Genomic DNA, 19705 nt, shown 5'->3' with positions numbered 1-19705 from the left:
CTGTCCTTTCCGTTCCCCTTATGCTCTGTCATTCCATTTTTCTTCTAGTCCAGTGGTTCTCAACCAGGGGTAAATTTACCCCAAGGAGTAAAAAAATCCCATGGCTGGGGGTTAATATAAGTCCAAAACTAAAGTAATATTTCTGAATTATTTACTAAGAAAGTAAGCTGCCTGACACACTACAGCAGCAATGTTTCCGCTAATAGAGTTTCTGGTATTTTTGCTTTATTCTGAAATATATGAGTGAACCGGATTTTGTTTTCTTACATCAAAGTTAAAGGTATTTTCTACCTTCGTGTTTGTACCTTTATGACTTTTATTGCTTAGGGGTCGGGGGCGGGGGAAGGGGTAATGAATGGTTACATAAGTCTTGAGGGCCAGTGACAGAAGAAAGGTTGAGAATCACGGTTCTAGTCTGTCACTCTGTCCCTTCCGTTATTCTTTTTCTTCATATCTTCTCCATTACGCCTCCACCATTAACTTTCTCTATGCTTTCCATTATTTTCTTTCATACCATCTCCTTCATGTTTGGAACTTCAGCATCCTCTTCGTCACAGCGTCTCTCTTACGTTCCCATCTTTACCTTCCTCTTCCTCTTCTTTTCTTCTTTGCCATGACGCCTCCTTAACGTTCCCAGTCTTAACCTTCTTTGTCCCCTCCGTTCTTCTACCTTTACTAACGATGAAGACGACGATGATGAAGGCGATGAACACGACGATGATTGCAAAAAAGTAAAAAACATAATAATAATAATAATAATAATAATAATAATAATAACAGCAATAATAATAATAATAATAATCAGCGAGCACTTGACAAAAAAGGGACTTGCCCATACTCGTATTAACATCAATAGGAGGAGAAGGAGGCACTTCCATCATGACAAGACGAAAAACTACCTAAGAAGTTCCTTGAGGGGAAAGCTTGCGAAGATGATGACGAGGACGATGATGATGAAATAATTGAAGCGAACATTTAAGGAACCTCCAGACTAGTCCTTGAACCTGAAAACGAAGAAGAGGGTACACCACCACCACCGTGACACGACGAAAAATTCACCTAACCAGTTTCTTGTGGGGAAAGTTTGCGAAAATGTTTTGGGGGGTGAACGACGTAAACTTCTGAGACGCCATGGCTCCTTCCGCCCAGGCCCCCAGACACTGATGGGCCCAGATCAACGGCCATTTATCAAGACTTCGGGAGGGAGGGATCACAACACTGGATCCTCTCGCAGAAGGGCCAGGCACGCGTGAACTCTACACTCTTTCATGCTGTCACCAGTAACCCATTGCATTCTGAAGGAGCTGCTGGACAGGGTTGCCTTCATGTGGTGACACCGAAATAAGTGGGTGGTGGAGATGCCCAGCTATACAAACGTCCCTCATGTCCCTCCCTATCCCCCAGGAGGAGGATGGTGGACTGTGGAAGAAAGGTAACTTCGTCTGCAGTTCACAGAGTCCGCGTTCAGATGAGCCTGGGGTTGCAGCTATTACTATTACTACTACTACTACTACCATTGTTACTACTACTGCTACTATTACTACTGCTACTACTTCTGCTACTACTACTGCTACTATTACTACTACTACTACTACTACCACCGCCATCACCACCACCACTACTACACTAGCCTTCTACTGCTATTACGACCTAATTACACACTAAACATTAGAGCCGATACAGTCTCCATAAGTTAATCATATAAGTTTTTCGATCAAATTCGGCTTGCTGGGATTAAATTCTGGGCTAATCCATATCGCCCTTCACATGCTTGGTATGATTAACCACGGCATTTTGACAGTATGCTCGGTTCAGCCATGTTACCTTTCTCTCCTTACCCCCGCCCCTTTCCCTCCAGCTCACCCCTTTTCATTCACCTCTTCACTACGATGTCTATTTTTCAGTGTCCTTAAGGAGACTACAAGATAGGAGTAATCATCCTTCACGCCTCCACTACGAGAAGTTTTCAAGAAATAAAAGAAAAAAAATTGTTAGGCAAAGTGAAAACAATAAACGGGTCAATTATATTCCCAGTTCGATGTAACGTTATCATATCGAAAGGGTGAGTGATGATTGCACTATATAACATGTGACACCGTTTTGAGGGAAATAATAATAATGTTCCCACTATAATTCTGTAACATATGACACCGCACTGTAGGGGTCAAATATATTTCCACTATAATTCTGTAATAGATGACACCGTACTGAAGGAAACAGTATTGTTCCCACTATACTTCCGTAATATGCGAAACAGAAATATAAGGATCAATAATATTCCCACTTTAAATCTAAAATATATGACTGAAGGAATATCTAATGTTTTCCCAATAATTTCGTAATGTATGAAGCTGCATCGAGTTATATCTGTTCCCACAGTAATTCAACGCAACATGATGCAACACGCCAATCAACACTTCTGGTGCTATCATTACACACTCGTTGATTACAAAAGGTTAATGGCTGAAATGGAGTGGATGAAACTAATCTGCTATGATCTAAGTTAATATTTACGCCAAGGTCCGTGATGGATTACGCTTTCCCATTATTGCAGGATTTGAACTTGCTTTATATAGCGTCAGAATAAACGGCTTAACCCCTCCAGGCCGATGATGTAGTTTGGTACCTCAATCGTGCTACCCTCCGACGATTTTTTTCAGTGCAGGACAAATTGCTAGTAGTGAATGGGGGTTAATGCCTGTCTAACTCCCTTTCTAATCCCTCTAGTCCAAAAAATCTCCCCTAAGCTGAATAAAATCGTCTGGAGATAGCAAGAATATGATTAATGAAAAAGACGAACTGGTAATGAAAGGGTTAACTTGAAAACAGTCCACGTCATGACACGAAATTAGCAACTTCAGGACTATGGTGCATTCTCTCTCTCTCTCTCTCTCTCTCTCTCTCTCTCTCTCTCTCTCTCTCGTAATGGCCTGGTGTTAATTGGCTGGTTAAGAGAGTCATCATCGCCTCACGCCATCATTCTCTCTCTCTCTCTCTCTCTCTCTCTCTCTCTCTCTCTCTCTCTCTCTCTCTCTCTCTCTCTCTCGGCTCGTAGGAATAAGGAGCGCAATGTTTGGACCACCCTATGTCCTAAGGCAGTAAGAGTTGAGCAAGATGGCACCTTTTTAATTTTACTCCAGTTAACTTTAGACTGTTTCACTCAGTTTAAAGAAGACTGCTCGTTGTGAACCCATTATTGCCTTACTTCAAGCAGATGTTGTCTTTAGCAACGTTTCCCAGTCATGCAACAAGATTCGCATGCTGGAATTCAAGCTTGCGACATGAGTAAGGGCTAGGTCATATCTCAGCCGCCCCCACCATTGTTCATCCTAAGACATGCAAGCACCATCTCTCAGCCTCCTCCTCCACCGATAATACCATCTCTCCCTCTCCAATTCTACCATCTCTCCTCTTTCTCCTTCTCTTTCTCTTCCTCTTCCTTCTCTAACACTACGATCTCTCCACCTCCGTCGTCATCAATACTTCTGTAACTCTGTTCATACACCGTCGTCACATCTTCCTTCTCCATGTCTCCTCTTCTTCCTCCACTATCACCACCATCACCATCATCTCCCTCACCATTATTACCGCCGTCTTCACATATATCCTTTTTCCTTCACCATCATCTCTCCACATCTTCCCTTACCACCACCACCATTATCACCAGCATCTTCACTGGCGCTGCACCACCACCACCATCACTTCCGCCACACTTCCTCCTCCATTACCCCCACCAACAACGGCCTGCCGCTTCACTTCCCCCATACAGTCACCATCACCACTACCGCCATCACCACCACCACCATCACCACCACCACTAATACTATCACTAATATTACCGCTACTACTACTGTTGCTAGTACTACTACTACTACCAGTACTACAACACCATTAGTGGCTGTGAAATCCCTTGTCCAAAAGCCAAAATATTTCTTTTATTTATTGAATATTCACGGTTCATTTTCAAGTATAATTATCACAGTACACAATATGTCAGAATGTGCGTGTACCGGGTTGGACTTAAATAGCGCTTCACTAATATACTCGCCTGGTGGTATCTCTTGTGCGGACGGCTCAGTCTGCTGGTGTGGACGTGGGTGTGGCAGTGGGAGCAGGAAGTAAGTGCTGTAGGGTAAACATTGATAACACTAACAATCCCGTCCCCACAACGCGAGAGCAATCGCCTGGTGAAGTGATGGAGGTGCGTTATAAGTGGACCATCCAGCATATAGACTAAGCATTTGGTGAACCTCAGTATCGAGAGACTAAAATATCTCGTTAATCTCCTCAGCGGTGGACTCCCTCGCCTGGTGGCACCGATATGACCTGGTGGTGAAGCTGCCCTATTGTGCAAACGTCCCTCAGTGCCTTCCCTATCCCCAGAGAGGAGGATGGTGGACGGCATGGAAAAAGGGGAACTTTGGCCTTTAGTCCACTGAGTTCACATTCAGAAGAACTTGAGATGCAATTACAAATCCTTTAAATATTCAGAGGTTATTGTCTGTTCTTATTTTACTTTAACATGGCCTTGATTTTCCTTCTTTTATAGCTTATTTTGGGCAGATCAGAGACAGAAGAGGTGTTACGGCTCTACAACCTTGCTATAGCTCTTCTTCGTGGCTAGCATCATTCTCTAATGTTAATCTACTTTATATTACAAGTTAGCACAAAAGAAAGATGGCAATTTTAGTGTAAAAAGTGTACGGGGTAGTATATGAATGTGGTTTAGTAGTATGCATGGAAACCGAAAATATATCTCTTTTTCACTAAAATTCACAAATTATTCTGGCATAAAATCTACTAATTCAATATTTTCTATTTTGTGTACCATAGAACGTCCACGGAGTGTTCTTTAAAAACGTGATCTAGTAGGCTATTTAGAAACTTAAAATATATTACCTATTGAAATTTGCACATTATTCTGGTATAAATCAAGCAAATTCAGTCGGAAATTCTGTGTGGATATAGACTGTTACCTGTATGTGTTCCATAATGTGATCTAGTAGGTCATCTAGAACATTAAAATATACCTCTTACTCGTACTTTTTAAAATTCACAGATGACTCTGGTATACTAGCTAACAGTTCAGTCTAATATACCTGTGTATATCATATATAGTTCATTGGGTATTCCTTATAAATGTGGTCTAAGTGGCTATACGGAATTAATTATTTTCTTTCTTTTAAATTTTACACACTATATTCTAGTATTAAATCTGGCCATCCAATCTATTAAGTTTGTAGATATCATGGACTGCCTATTAGGTATTCCTTTTAAATGCGATCTGCCAGGATATAAAGATTTTAAGCTATACATTCTATTTTTCGAAATTTACATACTATATTCAAGCATAAAATTTAGCAATCCAATCTGATATAATGCGTTCCACAAAATGCGCAGTGGAGGTTACTTATGGATATGATCGGGAAAGCTATCAGAAATTTAGTTACAGGTGTATTTTCTATCTGCTAAAATATACAATCTATAATCCAGTGGGTGTTCTAAATACCGTCGAGAAAACTATCTAGAAATTTTGCTATCGGTATATCTTCTATCTTTTAACTTAGAGACCATAACCAAGTGTATCATCTTGCCATTCATTCTATTAAATTTGCGGTTACCATAGACCATCTACTGGCTATCCTTTCTAAATGTCGATAGAGTGGAAATCCGTTCGACGTGCGGGCGTAAGGAAAATACCGGCTGGGTTTTATGTTCCTCGCGTATGTCAGTTTTATTTTTCTGGCTGCAGGTGTGGGATGTGTGTGTGTGTGTGTGTGCACCGGTGGGGGAAGAGGTGGGGTGGGGGCAGAGTTGGGGATGAGCTGGCGAGAGGTGGGAGAGGAATTAATTTGATAACAGGGGATGAAATGGTGTGAGAGGTTGAGAGAAGTTGGAGGTGTGACGGGGAAGAGTTGGGAAAGAAGTGTGAAAAAGGGAAAACGGTGGGGAAGAAAGGGGGAAGATGTGGAGAAGCGGCGGGGAGGTGATAGAAGGGTGGGGAGAGAGATAGGGAAGCGGTGGGGAAGGGAAGTAGGGAAGAGGTGGGGGAGAGATGGGGAGAGGGATGCAGAGAAAGATGGGGACAGGTGGGGAAGTGGTGGGAAGAGAGGCGGGAAGAAAGATGGGGGAGAGGTGGAGATGTGAGGAAGAGGTGGGGAGAGATGTGAGGGAGAGGCGGGGAAAAGGTGAAGAAATGACGAGGAGAGAGGTGGGGAAGAGAGGTGAGGGAGAAATGGGGAAGATGTGGGGAAAAGATGGGGAAGTGGACAGAGAAGCTGGTGGGAAGAGAGAAAACGGGGTTTCAGGGGAGGTAAAGTTACGACTCCTGAAACTTTCCTCTCCCCCCCAGGTCCAAGAGTTATATGTTTGGGGAGGAAAAAGGATGCATATTTACTCTATGATATTTACCACTTTCCCTTGAGAGTGGGCAAGCTATCAGGAAACTCATCTAAGCACAAAAAATGCCCAAAAAAGTAAACATATCAAACATCCCAGTAAACTGAGGATACAGAGGAGAACAAGAAAGTTTGGGAAGATACGAGGATGCATGTTTACTCTTTGATATTTACGGCTTGAGAGCAGGCTATCAGGAAACTCAACTAAACACGAGAAATGGCTGTAGTTCTTTCACCTTCACTTGACCCAGATTTTTGTCCTTTTGCTGCCTATTTCACGTAGCTCAGTGGCAGAAGAAACAATACTACGACTCTCCATCCTTTCCATGGCACTGCTTCGTGGCCAGTAGCGTGTTGTACTGCTAATCTATTGTTACAGCTCAGCATTCAAGATTGGGAGATGGGAATTTTAGGCCAAGGTAGGGTAAAATGAATTAAAAAATATATATATAGGCTCTATACATCAGACATTTCCGTGGACTGAGCATACAGAGATCAAGAATGTTTGGGGAGTTAGGAAGGATGCATGTTTACTCTATGATATTTATCCCCTTACCGCGGGAGGAGGGATGCTGTCAAGAATCTCAAAGCAAACACAAACTTCCCGAGTAATATAAACATCACATATCCCCCAAGGAGTAAGTGTACTGAGGCATGCTGTGAACATGATAGTTGTGGGAGGAAAAAGAACGCGTGTTTACCTTGTGATATTTGCCCCTTTACCGTTTGAGGGGGAAGACTATCACAAAGCTTAGGTAAACACTGGAAAAGATGAAACTATAAACATCAGCCATGCCACGTGGATGGAACTTACAGAAGGGAGTAGGAAAGACTAGAGAGGAAAAAATGATTCGTGTTTACACTATGATATCTTTACGGAGGAAAGAAACATACTATGAAGAAGCTTAAGTAAGTGCTATACTTCTTCCACCTTAATCTGGCAAGTATTTTCGTCCTTTTTCAGCTTGTTTGCCGGAGCTCAGTGGGAGAATAAGCCAATACTACGTTTTCAAATCCTTCTCAGAGCACTTTTTCGTGACTAGCACCACAGTCTAATGTTAGCTTATTCTCTTGCTACAGCTCAGCATTAAAAATGAAGAGATGGCAATTTTAGGTCCATTTAAAGTGAACAGAATAGGGAATCGCCGACAAATATAAACATAAAAGATGGCAATTTTAGGCCCAGGTAAAGCTGACAGTATAAAAATGCCTGTTAATACAAGCCTTAGAGACGACATTTTTAGGCCTAATTAGAGTGAACGTAGTATAGAACTGCTGGAAAATATGAAATTAAAACGTTCCCGTGGAGTGAGCATACCGAGAAGTGTTGCGATCAAGAAAGAGTTACTCCCTTGTTCTTCTCTTATTTTCCCCCGTTGGATATAGGAATGCACTATCTTACATCTCCTTATGGACGTCCCCTAACATTCTGAATGCTAATGGCCCTCTTAATGGGTGTCTCTCCCTCGCTCGTTTGTACTTTTCTTCGATATCTCCTTATAAGCCTGGGTATCCGCCTCGACGTAAATGGATCCTCATCAGCAGTTTAGTCTAGACATATACACACACACACACACACACACACACACACACACACACACACACACACACATCCTGATCTAACCATCCCAGTGATGGGAGAAGTAATTACACAAAATTATACCACTCTAATTAAACTACAGTATTGATGTTGGCTAAAATACACATTCCCTCAGCAAGAAGCGTTTTGTAAAGTTGATGTTCGCCTACTATTCCAGTGCGTTTACTTCACGCTTAGTGCATGTTCCTCACTTTCCACCCTGACACATCATATTAGACAGAATCATCTATAGACGGAAAAGCATACCAAACCTATCTCATCATAGGAATAATAGCTAACAAAGAAGATGAAAACGTGACATTTAAGTACATTTTTGTCCTCAACTGTACCACGTCTGAAAAACTTAGAGTACAACAGGTGGAATACCAAGATTTTACAGAGTGATATAACTGCTCACAATCTGAAGAAAGATAAGTATTAGTCACTGGTTAATTACGGGAGATGGCATCTATATTCCTAATAAGTTGTACTTCTTAAGAAGTCGTTATGAGTAATTGTACTGCATAGAGTGAAGTGTATGTGGCGACCGTATTTTTCGTATATATTTTTTATCCCTTGCGTTTTGTCATTTACGAAAACAAAATTGAAGTTAATCTTCAAGCAATAAAAAGTTAAAATTATCTACAAGGTAAATTACAGATAAACACTCGTCATCGACAACACAATGAAATATATAAAGGCGTAAAACTTGTATACCAATGAGCATCCAAAAGAGATCAATTTTGCTTCCTGATGGAACTTATTACTTATTAATACAAGAGTATTATTTAATCTCTTCAGGTAAATGATGTCCTTATTTCACTTTAATCAGGCAACTATTTGACGATTGTATTCAGCTTAGGATCTCTAGTAGTGAAGGGGTTGATGAAGGCTGTATTTAACCCCTAAGCTTTATAGAATCGTTTTGGAGATAACAAGATGTCATCGGTAGTAGTAGTAGAAGTAGTAGTAGTAATAGCAGTTGCAAACCCAGGCTCATCTGGAATGTGAACCTGGTAGAGGTAGGCTGAGCTTGCCTTCCTTTTGCAACTCATCTTCCTTCATTTTGAAGATAGGGAAGTAATTAAGGGACGTTTGTTTACCCAGGCAGTGGAGTTACTTGGCCATATCTGTGCCACAACATGAAGGCACCCACTCCAGCAGCTGTATCATCAGTGAGAAGAAGTTTCATTCACAATCGGATTTCTTGGCAATTCCACAACATCTAACAGCCATGCATTTCGCTATCTTATCAATACTATCTCAGTCCTCAGAAGTGTGTGGTTGTTTCTGCGTATGAAATTACACGAGCTGAATTATTTTACGTGGTTTGCATGAGAACCCTTCAAGACTTAAGTTGTATTCTCTTGTTTCATTGGCTTTCTTTTAGTCTCCTGTCTCATCTTCCCTTCCCTGCCTTGCACTGCTATAGTTCTCCTATCTCTATTTTCTTATCCTTTCTCCCCCCCTCCCTCTCTCTCTCTCTCTCTCACTCTCTCTCTCTCTTTCCGTCACTACCCTAATCCCCTCACTCGCAGACTCCCAAACCTTACATTACCCGCCCTCCTTCCCTTATCTCTCTTGAGCTCCCCTAACCCATACCAACCTACTCCCTCTCCCTCACTCTCCATGCCTTACGTCGTCTCACTCTTCTATCTCTCACATTCCTCTGACTTCCTTGACTCCCTGTCTCTCACTCTCCCAACCCTCCCATCACTCTCACTCTCTTATCTCACGTATTTCTCTTACTTTTATGCCCTACAATATCAGGATCCCATTCTTCATATTCTTTATCTCTGACACTCATATCCGTAAGCTTCTCTCTCTCTCTCTCTCTCTCTGTGTATATATATATATATATATATATATATATATATATATATATATATATATATATATCTTTCCTCACATCCATTTAACTCCTCTTTCCCTTGCTACATTGACTCCCTATTTCTCCCTCTTCCTAGCCCTTTCACTCTCGTCTCTCATTATCTTTCTTTTCCAAATCTCGTTTCCCGTTCCCTGCTCTTGCTCTCACTACCCTCATCTCCCTCACCCCGTCTCTGTCTCAGTCTTCAATCCACCTACACTTCCTCACACCACTTACACCTCTTCATTCCACCTGCACTTCTTCACAACCCTTACATTTCTTCATCCCATACCTACGCTTCTTCACACCACCTACACTTCTTCAAAACACACTTCTTCACCCCGCCTACACTTCTTCACAACACTTACACTTCTTCACACTACCTACACTTCTTTCTCCCTCATCTCTCCTCAGGTCACCTCTCACCACGTCTATCTCTCCTCACCTTCTCATCACTTTCACTCTCTTATCTCTCGCATTTCTCTCACTTCCCTGACCCCCAATCTCTCCCTCCTCGAACTCTGATATTTCTCTCTCTCCTTTCTCCCCTTACTCCTTTCTCCCTTACATTTCCCTTACTCCCATCTCCCTTACTCGCCTAATCCTTACTTTTTTTTTTCCGCACATCACTTACAACTTTCCACCTGACATGTATCCCCCTCACCCACATTTCCCTTACCCCTCTCATCCCCCCCTATCACTTCACCTTCACATCCCTCTCACTACTCATTCCTTCATATCCCCCCCAGTCTTTCCCCTTTACATGTTCCTCATCTTCTTTCTCCCTCACTTCCTTCTTCCCTCACCCCCTTGGCACTCTCACATTCCTCTCAGATATTCTCACTTTCTCTTCTCGCGACATTCCCACCCTTCCTCATCTCCCCGGCCTCCTTGTCACGTCTATTACATGAGATCATTTCACTTGCACATTTCCACTCCTGAGTTTGTCCATAAATGCTTATCTCTTGCATTTTCTTCTCGGCACTCTTTTTCTCTTCTTGTTCTTCTTGTTTTTGTTTTTGTTCTTTTTCTGTTTTTATTTTTTTCTTCTTCTTTGCATACGTATCAGCATCTAAATTTGTCCTCTTTCTCTCTCTCTCTCTCTCTCTCTCTCTCTCTCTCTCTCTCTCTCTCTCTCTCTCTCTCTGATTGTCTCCTTTTCTCCTTTCATCAGGTTGCACTATGATAGTTTCTTTTTCTCCTTTCACACTACCCTATAAAATGTCCACCCCAGTTCTTCTATGCTGCGTGATGTTCTTTCTGACTTTTTCCTGCCGACTTCGGCTGGAGGGTTTGGAGGGCGAGGGAGAGCCTTTTTCTTTGTTATCTTTATCTCATTCTAGTAGCAGTCACTCTTCTTGGAGCTGCATAGCATGGGCCAACCAGCCTACTGCAGTTGTCCTCTCTTCTTATGCTCTTATTTCTCTCTCTCTCTCTCTCTCTCTCTCTCTCTCTCTCTCTCTCTCTCTCTCTCTTTCGTTTCAGTCCCTCACTGTTTTTTTTTTTTTTTCTGAATCTCTCTTTTTCTATCCCATTCTTTAGATTTCTTTCTTCTTCTTCCCTTTTCCTTTATCTTGCACTCCTGTCACTAATTGTTCTCTTCCTCTGACTCTTTTTTCCCTTATTTTCTCGCTTTTCTATTAGTGTCTCTCTTTCCTCTCTTTCTTTTTTTCCCATCTCATTTTCCACTTTCTCTTCTTCTTTCCTTATTTTCTTACACGCCCATCATAAGTTCTTTCTCTTGTCTCTCTTTCTTTTCCCTTTTCTTTTTCTCCTCTGTTTCTGCCAGCAATCTCTTTCCCTTTTCTCTTTCTCCTCTTTTTTTCTCTTTCTTCTCTATTTCTGCCAACAATCTCTCTCTGTCTCTCTTTTCTCCTTCTCTTTCCCCTCTCTCTCTCCTCTTTCTCTCCCTCCCGCTCGTTTACAAGCACTTTTGTTCTCTCGCGCGTTCCATTACGTTTGCAAATCTCATCCACTTTATTCACCTCCCTCTCTCTCTCTCTCTCTCTCTCTCTCTCTCTCTCCCATGGTCGCGACAACTTCAGTATTCCCTTCCAGCTGACACCAGACGATTTTATTCAGCTGCACTGGAGCCTGAGGGCGTTAAAACCAGCTTCGTTAACCCTCTAACGCTCGGGACAACTCTAGTTTTTTTTTAATCCTTCTAGCGCCACGCGATTTCATTCAGTTCAAAGTAACAGGACCTTAAATTGCCCCCATCTAAGAATCTGCCATATTCCTCACCCTATTGTCCATCTACAGCTCTTGCGTCTCTAACATCTTCCTTCTTACACCTTAATCTATCTTCCTCCTTCCCTCTATCGTCCAGTTAGGTGTATCTCTTCTTCCCCTCAAATCAAAGTCTCTCCCCCACCAAAAAAAAAAATAAAATGCAAATGGAGTCAACGTATGGAAAAAATAAAAAAAATTCCCTCCTAACCTCAATATTCCCTGTAGAGTCCCATATCCCTTTCCTTGACCCCATCCTCCGTAAGGGTTTCTCACTTTTTCTTGTCTAACTTCGGTCTTTCCAAAAAACTCGCACATCACACTCCATTACCCATTAAGATGCCTTACAATTCCGTACGTAATCTCAATCTTCCCTGCATGAACCACACAACCTCCGGCCCTCTTCCTCTCTGCCCCGTCCCTCGCTGCATCGTCCACTCAAGCATCTATTTTCTTTCTTCCCAGTCGTAAGTCCTTCCCTCAAAGAACTTCACATCTTCCGCCCCGTCTATTCCAGCATCTTCCGTGTTCTCACCTAACCTCAGTCTTCCTTGTATGAAACCCCCGTTCCCCTCCCTTCTTCCCTCTTTCTCTCACTGTCTCGTCCACTTAGGTTTCTCACTTTTTTCCTGTCTAACCTCAGTCTTCTCCGTGAAACCTTACATTTTCCTTCCTATCCTCTGTCTTTCCCTTAAAAACTCCACATCTCCCACCCTTCCTCCTTTCTTCCCTCACTGCATCGTTCATTAAAGCATCGCATTTCTTCACCACAAACGTAGGGTCCTCAAGGAACCTCACAGATACTTTTCCCCCTCACCTCAATCTTCCTCGTAAGAACCCCACATATCCCTCCCTTCCTCTCTCAACTGCATCGTCCATTTAGGCATCTCACTTCTTCTCCCCCAAACCTCATTTCTCTTTCTTCACTCAGCCTCGCCTCCCAACCACTCGTCTTCGTCTCAGCGGCTCGGTAATCACGTATTCTCTTTACAACTACAATTGGGTTAGCAATATCCCGGGTGGAGGAAGAGGCTGCGAGCGAGAGCCTCAGGGCGCCCGAATAATTCACCAGAGACTGAGCGGTTTTAATTTAATGCTGAGCAAGAGGAGGATGGTTTGTGGCCCCGAGCTGACGCGGCGAATGCTCCTGCTCCTTGCTCCTTGCTCCTCCCGACACCCACCTCCTTACTGTGGCTGTTGCTCTGCTGTGGTAATGTTAACAAGTCATACAGTGTGATCATTAAGGACTGTTCTACTACTCTTCTTGCCAAGGCTTCTGCTACTGCAGTGATGCTATAGTTGTTTTGTCTTAACTTCTCACAGACTCATTTCCTTTCGCAGCTTTATTTCCTTTAGGTCGCTGGCAGAATTAAGACAAAATTATTGCTCTCAGCTACTCTATTGCACGTCTTCGTGATTAGCGCTGTTCTTGTGCAAATATCTTGCTGTAACTAATCACTGAAGAAGTGCGAGGTGTCAATTTGGGTCAAATAAAAGTGAAATGAATATAGGAACCACACTGCAATATAGATGGATAATTCCTTGACTGTGGCTATTTCATTGTTCTCATGAAGCTATTCGGTCTTGCAGTCTAATTATTAAAGACTCTTCTATCACTGAAGTCAAGATTGTTCTGCTACACTGGGTTCCTTCCACTCTAATGATTGCGGTTGTCCTACTACATAGAAAAGCTACAGTATTTTCTCTGTTTTGGTAAATTTTTCCTTTACGATGCTGCAGTTGCCCTCCCTGTGTTAAGAGATCCCTAGTTCCCTTTACCGCCCTGGTGGTAGTTGGTGTCACGGTGTTAGAGATGGGAATTTAGAATGGGGTCATGGCTGCTGTATGACATATGTAACGATAGCGATGTAAATAGCTGCTAGAAAATGCTTGCTGTGGATGTAAATAGCTGCTAGAAAATGCTTGCTGTGGATGTAAATAGCTGCTAGAAAATACTTGCTGTGGATGTAAATAGCTGCTAGAAAATGCTTGCTGTGGATGTAAATAGCTGCTAGAAAATGCTTGCTGTGGATGTAAATAGCTGCTAGAAAATGCTTGCTGTGGTATATCGTAGGTGGTAACAGAGAAAGAAATTTATCCTTTGTGTTTTTTTAACACACACACACACACACACACACACACACAATAAAGCTTACATGAGTTCTGACCTCCAATGAAAAGCATCGAAAAGAAAGCCAGCCTCAAATTCAGCTCATTTTAAGACATCTTGGCCATTGCGTTTCAAGCCTGGAGGACACAGGCATTATCGATGATTGTCTGATTATCCTCCTCGTCGCTCTGCAACGGTGGATCCAGAACCGTAATTGATCCAGGAATAATTCAGTTTCATAACACAGGCAGACGGGAATAGAGAGTGTGTATGTCAGGGTGTTATATTGATGGGCAGTGAGGTTGACAACAAGCTGAGAGAGGCAAGGACACGGGATCCTACACAGTAATGGACTTCACTGTTCCTACTCTACTGGATCTATAGTTGGACTGACTGCTGTTGTAAGTACTGTGATGCCATTAGCGAAATTGGCTGGGCAGTATGAAGATATGAAGATGGGTTGATAGAGTGAGCCCCGTGTTTGTGAGAAATGCATCCTGATCTGAATGAATTTTTCTGATGGTGGAAGTGGTAGTTGTAGCAGTAGTAGTGCTAGCAGATGCAGCAGTAATAGTAGTAATACCGGTAGTAGTAGTAGTAGTAGTGGGAATAGTAGTAGTAGTACTGTGGTAGTAGTAGTAGTAGTAGTAGTAGTAGTAGTGGTGGTGGTGGTGGTGGTGGTAGTAGTAGTAGTAGTAGTAGTAGTAGTAGTAGTAGTAGTAGTAGTGGTAGTAGTAGTAGTAGTAGTAATAGCAATACTACTACTACTACTACTACTACTACTACTACTAATAATAATAATAATAATAATAATAATAACAACAACAATAATAATAATAATAATAATAATAATAATAATAATAATAATACCGGTAGTAGTAATAATAATAATAATAATAATAATAATAATAATAATATTATTATTATTATTATTAGTCGTAATGGTGGTAGTAGTTGTAGTAGTAGCAGTAATAGTAGCAGTAGTAGTAGTGTAGTAGTAGTGGTGCTGGTAGTAGTGGCAGAAGTTGTAGTAGTAGGCTAGTAGTAGTGTGGCAGTAGCCCCAGGTTCATCTGAAACATGTACCCAGTGGACTGCAGATTAAAGTGGCCTTCTCGAGCAGCCTGCCATCCAAGTGAAGACCTATAAACCTATTTGAAATACTAGCCAACAAAATAAATACAAACACTCATACAGCCACAGTCAAGAGGCACGTCATATCTGCCTTGCCCTATCCAGTACAGCCCAGTACTCTGAGATACGTTGTCGCTGAAGGCCAAGGAGGAATGAGTGCAATGAAAGAAGAACTACGGTATACAGGAGCAATGACAGATTTAAGTAATTACGGATACAAGGGACAACAGGTATTCATAAATTAGACTAAGACAAAGCAAGACCAATAATAATAATAATAATAATAATAATAATAATTACCATCACCATCATCATTACTACTACAACTACTATAATAATAATAATAATAATAATAATAATAATAATAATATCGGTAATCCATCCGCCCATCCACCATCTTATCATAATAATAATGATAACATTTAAACAGTGTATTAGGAATACATGCATAAATCAGACTAGGACAAATCACCATGGAAATTAATTAAAAAAATATCAAACAGTACAATAAGAACACATGCATAAAGTAGACAAAGAATAAAACAACATGAATAACTGACCAGCACAATGACTGCATTATCAGTACGAAAGTCATCCATTAAAATTCCCATCAACATTGTGTCGAATATGCCACGACACACATTTGGCACAATATCAGGGAATTGGAATCTGTCAGCCGTCTGGGGAATCTAAATCAGGATGTCCTTGCGTCTCATATTCTAGCTGACGGTGGTGTTGTGGGGAGGAGACGATAAGGGTGCGGGAAATTGGAACTGTGATGAGGATAAGTGGGTAGGGATGACTGTGGTGGTGATGAATGGGGGTGGTGATGGTGATGGTAATGACGGTGGTGTGAGTGATGCGATAAGGGAGGGGAAATTGGAGCTTTTGATGAGGACGTGTGGGAAGTGGTAATTGTGGTTGTGATGAATGGGTGTGTAGTTGTTGTGTAGGTTATGATGCTTTGGTTGATGAGACGGGGGTGGGGAAATTGGAGCTGTGATGGAGGATAGGTGGCTAGTGATGATTACCGTATTGATGAATGGGGGTATAACTGTGTGGGTGGTGAGGGTGATGGTGATGACGGTGGTGTGGGTGATGCGATAAGGATGGGAAGATTGGAACTGTGTCATTTCTTGGTTTTGAGTACTCATGTTACTCCTCATCTCACACTCGTATACTAAGGTGGACACTAACCAGGCTCCCAAAGGGCACCCCATTCTCTAGTTTTTAATCATATTTACTTTATCTCTCTCTTGCCCACCACTAGGCGAAGGCACGTACGCTCCTCTACCACTTCTGTCTTCATCATTCACCAGAACAGCACACTATGTCATCTTTGCACTCAGGAAGCCTTACTTTTCTTTTATCTACAGTCGCCTTTCACAGTCATTCACCAGCCTATGAATCAGTCCTAAAAATACAGCATAAATTAATACAGATAAGCATAATGAGACTGGGTGGTATGAAAGTGTGTGGTGTTATGAGGCTTTGCATATACTGACGAGATAGAAGGTGAAAAGGGGGAAGGTGTACAGCGAGAAATGAGTGTGTTGTATGTGGCTAATGCGTGGGTGATTACGGTGTCGAATGTGCTATGCCGTTGACGAGATGGTCCCGTTGGTAGAGCTGCATTTGATATTGACAGTGGGATGGGTTATGGAGTGGAATAGTTATGGAATGTGTGTGTGTGTGTGTGTGTGTGTGTGTGTGTGTGTGTGTGTGTGTGTGTGTGTGTGTGTGTGTGTGTGTGTGTGTGTGTGTGTGTGTGTGTGTGTGTGTGTGTGTGTGTGGGTGTGGGTGTGTGTGTGTGTGTGTTATAGTTATGGTGTTGTGTTGTGCTGGGTGCCTCAATATTACTTATGTAAATGGAGCACATTGGCGTGGTGCATTTTGCGATAATGGACGTGATTTTGTTGGTGCGTATGATTATAGTGTTGTTGTTGGGAGGGATATATTTGTACCACAATGGGCCTTGGTCTTGATGGCTTTGGTTTCGTAACACCTACTCCTGAGTGACTCATTTTACCTGTTACAGCTTAGAACCCTCTTGTATGTTACCGATTAAGCCGATGTTAAAAAACGTGGAATAACATAGAGGAGAATATTAAGGTCAGCTAAATAAATCGCTAAATTATGTGTCAAGGAATTCCCTGTGCCAGCTAGAAAAAAAGTGTAGATCATGAAGTTTTAACACCTTTAGAACTAGGTTGCTTGCCCTTTCCTTTAAAAAAATCGTCTGATGGTTGGAGGCATAAAATCGGCAGGGGGTTGCAAGAATACAGTACAAAATCTCGCCATTGTAGATGATCCATTACAATTACAAATGTTGGGTGGGAGAGAGACACAGGTTATAACTAGAATTCTTTATTTTTTTCTAACATTTAGGCTACACAGAACACGGAACACGGACTCGAGATTGGTTCTGTGTATACCAAAATAAAGAATTCAGTCTCTAAACTGTCTCTCTCTCACCCAACACTTCTACTCGCCAATGAGGTGGAAGGGCAATCGGCGACGGTATCTGTCCCTTGACTGAATGGGTGTCTCTCCTAAGAAATAACATCGAATGGCGGTAGCAGGAAGAAAATATAGAAGGGAACGTAGTGAAAAGGTTATGTGGACTTTTCTTTTTATCCCCTTTCAGACAGGTTCTCTTAAGCTGAAAAAAAACAATCAAATCCTCTGGCACTAGCAAGGATAAAATATAGACGACCTCACCACACTGAAGCGATTAATGGTGATGATTCTTTTGGTGACAGTCCGACTCTATTGTTCTTTGACCTTAGTCTGGTGGAGATTTTCGTCCTTTTGCAGCTAATTTCCTGCTGTTCGATGGCAGAATAAGATAATGCTATGACTACGTCCTTTCTGTACCACTTCTTCCTCTTGACAAGCGATATGTTCATGCCTTAATCTATATTACTACTAAAGCTCTGCATTCAAGATGGAGATATGTCGATTCTGAGCCAAGTTAAAGTGAAAAGGTTATAGTTGGACGTGGTTTCCCTTGTTAGTGGAGCTGGCTGCATGCACTCTTCGGCGCAACCTGTTTGATCAGCATTTTTTACTTTTTTCTTTTTTCCGTGTTTATTTTTCTAGCGCACTCTCGAATACACGAGGGTCGTCCCCATCACGTCTCTTTAAGGGCCACCGCTGCATTGTACAGCCTGGCAACGTTATCAGACATGCAATTTTCTCGCCTCGTGCCAAAAATATCTCTGGTTTTTGGTGGTCTTATTCCTGCAGGTTTTGCATTCCAAATTGTAACAGCCAACGCTTGTAGATCGTAGGACTGTAGGAGGTGAGTGGGTCAACTGGAGAACGTGAATGGAGAGTTTAAAGAAGCAAGGCAGTGTTAAATTTGAGAGGAGCTGTTTTGGACGAGAGGATGGGCTTATATGTTCTTGTCCTTCCATGGTGGGCTAAGGCGTTCCTACCAAATGTGGTCTAGGAGGGTTAAGTCCGAGAGAAGGTTAAGGTTACTGCCCAGTGTCGCTGAGGGACGACTGAGTGTGCATGTAGCTTCAGATGTTTTGACTTTATAACTAAGCCCCGGACCTAAAACGCTCGTGATAACAGAGTGAAGGAGACGACGATGTTGTTTTAGTAGAGGCTGCTATTGCTGCTGCTGCTGCTGATGATGATGATAATGATGATGTTGAAGGTGGTGATCATGATGACAATCTCCTATCGGCAATTCAGATGAATTGTGCTGACACTGACTATGCGGCTTCTCCGATCATCTTAATCCGCTACACAAGAAAAAATCAAGGTCACACAATACATGACAAAGGAAAATGTATTGCAGTGTCTCTGGTGCCTTACGGATGGCTTAAAAATATTATATTAGCAAAAATAAAGTAGAAAAAATATGCTTCATCGTCCTGAGGCACCTCAAAGTGTCGGAATGTAAATGGATGAAAACACGCATGGGGGAGAAAATTTCAGAGGCGTGAGGTGCGAGTGAAGGAGGGGATGCGGGGAAGGATAAAGGGAAAGAGCCTCAGGGAAAAGGGAAAGTTTTATGGAATGAGAGAGAGAGAGAGAGAGAGAGAGAGAGAGAGAGAGATGAGTGGCGGGGGGGGGGGATAGACGCAGAGAAGAATGATGCGCGACGGGAAAAAGGGGATTGAGCGGGTAGGGGGAGAATAAATTGGATTCCTTCATCGCTCGGATCACGGAAAATGGCAATAAAGACGACGGAATTGAGGGAATGTGCCGATTTAAATGAAGGGGAAGTTAGGGCGGGAGAAAGATAGTGTGTGTGGCTGTCAAGGAGGATGGCAGGCGATATTCTTACCCTTGAAGGAAGCGCCGGGTGTGATTTATCGGCTCGTGCTGAGAGAGATGGAGGGCTCTTCGCATTTTCCTTAACTACTTTACG

This window comes from Coenobita brevimanus, chromosome 47 (genome assembly GCF_032717465.1).
Source record: "Coenobita brevimanus isolate Jiangsu-jjx chromosome 47, ASM3271746v2, whole genome shotgun sequence".
In the NCBI taxonomy this organism is placed as follows: domain Eukaryota; kingdom Metazoa; phylum Arthropoda; class Malacostraca; order Decapoda; family Coenobitidae; genus Coenobita; species Coenobita brevimanus.
This window is presented reverse-complemented; position numbering follows the sequence as displayed.